This window comes from Protomyctophum bolini, assembly GCF_963924005.1.
Source record: "Protomyctophum bolini genome assembly, chromosome: 13".
NCBI lineage: Eukaryota > Metazoa > Chordata > Actinopteri > Myctophiformes > Myctophidae > Protomyctophum > Protomyctophum bolini.
Window position 1 is genome coordinate 2,612,178 of NC_137874.1, and position 4,943 is coordinate 2,617,120.

A 4,943-nucleotide genomic window follows, 5' to 3' on the forward strand; every position below is an offset into this window, starting at 1 on the left:
AAAAAAATAAATCAGATGTTGGCATAGTCATGATCTCCCAATACTATGTGGAGCTGCCTGGGTGCTGAAATTTGGCCACACATTTGGGCTCTTAGCTGGTTCCCACTGCTCTCCCTGTCCCCAATGTCAAGTGGAGCAGGCTCATCTGGCTCCTCTGGCTCTTCGTCCAGGACATCTCCATTGGCCAAACAAATATTATGCAGGAACGCACATGCCAAGGCAACCTCTGATACAAAGGCGGGTCGGACCTCCAGTGCCTTGAATAAAGTGGACCGCCAGCGTGCCTTCATAATGCCAAAAGTTCTCTCTATTACATTACGAGCCCTGCTATGCAGTCGATTGAATCGATCCTGCATTGGTCCATCATATGGCTTTTTAAATGGTGTGATAATTGTGATTGGCTGGTCGATGCAAGGGTAGCCTCCATCTCCCAAAATAAAAAAAACAGGTGGTGGGTATAATGACTGAGCATAAACTGGGCTATTTCGGAGTATGCGGGTGTCATGTGCAGAACCAGGATAGCCAACAAAAATGTCCAGGAATTTCCCCTCAGAGTCACAGATGGCTTGTAGTTGGATGGAATATGAACCTTTGTAATTGTAATAGCAGTTTTTGTTGGTTTTGGGTGGTTTGATTTTTATGTGACAGCCATCAATGCAGGGCCGGATCTTGCCAGCACCACTAGGGTGGGCAGATAAAATACTAAGGGGGGCGACTTGTCTGCGAGCGACACCGGGTGCGCAGCGAAGCGGCGCGGCCGAAAAAAAGTTGGGGTGTCAAATCCCCCCAAACCCCCAAAATGCATAGAAAACTATGCTATCATCATATCAGTTCATCTCCATCTATCTACACTACCCTCTGCATTAACCCGGGCTTGGGACCGGCACAATAGGACACTGGCTTGTGCCCTGTTGAGGCTGCATTTATTTTAATCTATCTAATCTATTCTATTCTATCTATCTAATCTATCTATCTTACTTTTTATGTATTTTTTGTCTTTTATTTTATTTTATTTTTTCCTTTTTTGTAGTTTTTATTTATTTAGTTCTGTACACATGGCTTATATTTTTTATCTATCAATCATCATATCTGGATTTTACCCTGTTGAGGCTGCATTTATCTTTCTTTAATCTTTTTTTCTTTTTCTTTTTTTTAAATCCATCGATCAATCATATCAGGTTATCTATCTATCATATCAGGTGAGGTTATCTATCTACATATCATATCTGGCTTGTGCCCTGTTGATCTATATCTATATCTATTCTATTCTATTCTATTCTATTCTATTCTATTCTAATCTATCTATCTATCTATCTATCTATCTAATATATCTATCTTACTTTTTATGTATTTTTTGTCTTTTATTTTATTTTATATATATTTTTTCTGTGCTCACTGGAGCTGCACTGGCCGGTGTTGAGACACTGTTTGTGGGGGGGGCATGAACAGCAGCGATAGCCTCTGTATTAGCAACAGTGCTACTGCTAACAGATGTGCTAGGGACTGCAGAAGGGATAGTCTGATTAGCCTCTGAGTTAGCAACAGCGCTAACAGATGTGCTAGTGACTGCGGCAGAAGCAGCACTAGGCTTGCTTTTGCTTATAGGCTTAGCCTTAAAGAAAGGATGCATGTCGCTCTCTTTCTTGCTACCAGCAGAGTGAGCAGAGTAGCAGACGGGAGCACAGAGAGAGTAATTGTGTGAGCTAAACTTTATTTTCTTTTAGAAAAAAAAAGAAAAAGAATCACTGAAGCGTATTTTCTCATTTTGTGTGTTTGAGCATGTAGAACTCCTGATTCGTGGATCTGTTGCTGGAGGCGTGGTTATGTGTAGGGGTTTTCCGACACGGCTCATTCTCCTGTGTGCTCTGTGTTGTGTTCTGAACACGTCTCTGTTGTGCAAATTTTGCTAGACGTCGGGTCCCTCCGCGGCTCCGCCTCGCTACCGAGACACAACTTTTGCGGTATGCGTTCATTGTTGGGTCTAAAAATGCTGCGCAGTGCCCACCCAATCAGAAACGGTACAGATATTTTGTGATATTCTTTTATAGGCTTAAAAATAAAGGATCCCCATAACTTTTGATTGGGTGGGCAAGACGCACGTTTGGGTGGGCTGTGCCCACCCCTGCCCCCCCCTATAACCGGCCTTGCATCAATGGCCCCCACAGCCCTACTGAAGGCCTGATGCCGTGCCAATTGGGCAAATCCTTGACCTACCTCTATTAGGCGGTCTGGTGGTGGGAAATGAATATTTTTTTGCTTGGCCTTCCTGATATCTTTGGCTATTCTGTGAACAACACGAAAAATGGTTGATCTGGGGATGTCAAATGCATGGCTGGTAACGCGATATGATAAGCCATGAGCAAGCCAGTAAACAAAAACTAATACTTCTAAATGATGGCCCCAGCCATGGTCCCGGTCCTGGTGGATGGTGGTCAGCAGGCTGTTGAAGGCCTGTCTTGAGAGCCTGAACACAGGCTTCATGCTCCTCTCAGGATCCATGTACAGCCTGAGGACTGGTATGTGGATGTTCAGCCTGGTGTAATGTAGGCCTAGGCGCTGGAATGCCTAAATGCACAATAAAACACTGCATTAACATGGATTCAGGATGATACAAGTGGTTAGCATAGGCCTAGGCTATTACACACAGCTCGATTCTTTCTATACAAAAGTAGGTTAAGTCATTTTCTTTGGCTAAAATAAGTGTTAAATATCTCTATATTCAGATAGTATTCATTTCTATAGTTTGTCCAGTAACAAGAGTCTCCTTGTCTCTCCAGCTCTTTATTAAACAGAAAATGCATTTTCAGGTCAGGATACTAATTCATCTGAATCATTTAATTTTATACAGAACAAATACTAGCAATGATTACTATCAGAATATAGTGCTTTAACCTTTTACTGAAAAACGTTTTAACCATTAAATATAACTTAACCTACCTCCATTCATACTTCATACATAGGTTTATTTTAACCAAACTATATGTTTTTTATTCTGTTTTGGAGCACTTTGACGTTTATTTGCCATTTACCTGTTGTCCATCTTGAAGAGCAAGAGCCTGTAATGCAACCATATCCATCCCATGCCGTCTTCTTCGGCGAGGTTGGCTCAAAAACAAATAAAGAATTAAAAGGCCCAGGGAAGCTATTGTTAGTGTTAGCATCGTCGCAATTTTGCGTTGTCAAGGCAACGTTTCTTTTGTCGTCAAGGCAACGTGAGACGTCGCAAAGTGCTGTCCCATTCCTTTTATACCCTTTTTGGAGCCCTTGGAGCCTATCACCCTCAAGCCCTTACAGCTGACGTCACTAAAGTCAATGAGGGTCCAGGGCTCAGGGCTTGAGGGAGGCATTTGGGATTGGGCCCCAGACTCACCCAGCTGGCAGAATGCAAATGTTGTCCAGCAGGGGGAGTGGTTCTACCAGGCTAGGGGTTGTGCTGCATTTGCATAACATACAAAGTTGTCCATTATTTGGACATATGACGTACACCATGTGACTCCACCACCGACCTTTATGTCAGCTGTTGTACCCACGGATTTAACGAAACACCCGCAAAGCCAGGGTGCAGAGTGATGCACTCAGGGACAGGCTCTTCTTCTGCACATTTGTCCATAACCTGCAGAACAGAGCAAAATAAACAATATGCAACAATGCAGAATGTTCAGCACATACACATTGGTGGCCGAAGGCATGGGGAGAGAGTATGTTTTTGCACACACACACACACACACACACACACACACACACACACACACACACACTCCCTGGATGCCAACGATGAACCTCTGCCCCAAATTTTCCAGAACGTCCTGTGCACAGAGGGGCACTTTATGGATAATGTGAGGGGACATTTTGGTGTAGATACGTTGTATGTACATGTATGTATGTATGTATGTATGTATGTATGTATGTATGTATGTGGGTTTGTTAGAGACACAAGCTTATGTCTAAACAGTGAATTATAACAACATAATGTTATGCATGCTATTGACAGTCATCTTGATGTACTAACCCTGTCATGGTCTTTACAGCATACCCTGTCTATAGCGGCATCCATATTCTGGCAGTGACCACAGGTACACCTGAATGATAAGCAGAGAAACAATAATGTGAGGGCTTGCACTGATTTGTGTGAATGAAAAGTGTAAATAACTTCACGACTAAAGAGTATAACAACCAGGTCAGAAAATAAGAATCATCATACATTTCACAGTGTAAGCTGATATTCCATTACAGTAAGCTAACTTTCACAACTGCTAAATTAACGTACGGCAATTCTCTCTAGTTATTACCATGCAATAATACACATTATTGGTTATCCCACTAAGGTACAAACTCATCATGCATGATGCATAGGCAATAAATACTTGATTATAAAGGAACGTTACCAGCTAGACACATCAAGATGCTCCCGTGGGTGAGGAGTTGCTGCTGCTGCTGCTCCACCTCCCTCCTCCTCACCGTCGGCCAGCAGAGGCTCGAACATATAGGGCCTGATTCCGTGGACGTCATGGAACTCCTGTTCTTCCTCCACCTCCTGCTCACCGTCTGACTCTTCCTCTTCATTCTCCTCCACCTCCTCAAACTCGACAGTGGACAGTAAGGCTTCCTCCTCCTGCGAGTCATCCATTTTTTAATTTGTGAACTTTCTCTGTGCTGAGGGCGGGGTTGGCTCCGATTGGATCAGTCTGTGTTGTTTTTCTTCCGGGGTGGAAAGCCTGGTGACGCGAGGGGGTGGGATGGGCACAAACAAAGGGATAGGATCCACAGACCGGGTCTTCCACGTCGGTACCACATAGACGTCCACAATGTGTACATCTATGCCCTGTATTGACATATTAAATAATCATGAAGATTACACAACTGTTGGTTTGCACCACTCAGAGGCTCAAAAGCCATACTTAGACTGGAGTGGATGACAGTGTATTGTTTTATGATTATGGATA

At 43.3% G+C, this 4,943-nt stretch overlaps 1 long non-coding RNA gene across 1 annotated transcript; it reads right to left on the reverse strand.

Annotated features, from left to right (window-relative positions):
- Positions 1–3,519: 3,519 nt before the first annotated feature.
- On the reverse strand, positions 3,520–4,516 carry LOC308326476. Its single transcript, XR_013965099.1, has 3 exons — positions 4,386–4,516; positions 4,010–4,079; positions 3,520–3,613 (listed from the first exon to the last, which is right to left on the reverse strand). It is a non-coding gene; the product is annotated as an uncharacterized lncRNA (long non-coding RNA).
- Between the last annotated feature and the right edge of the window lie 427 nt (positions 4,517–4,943).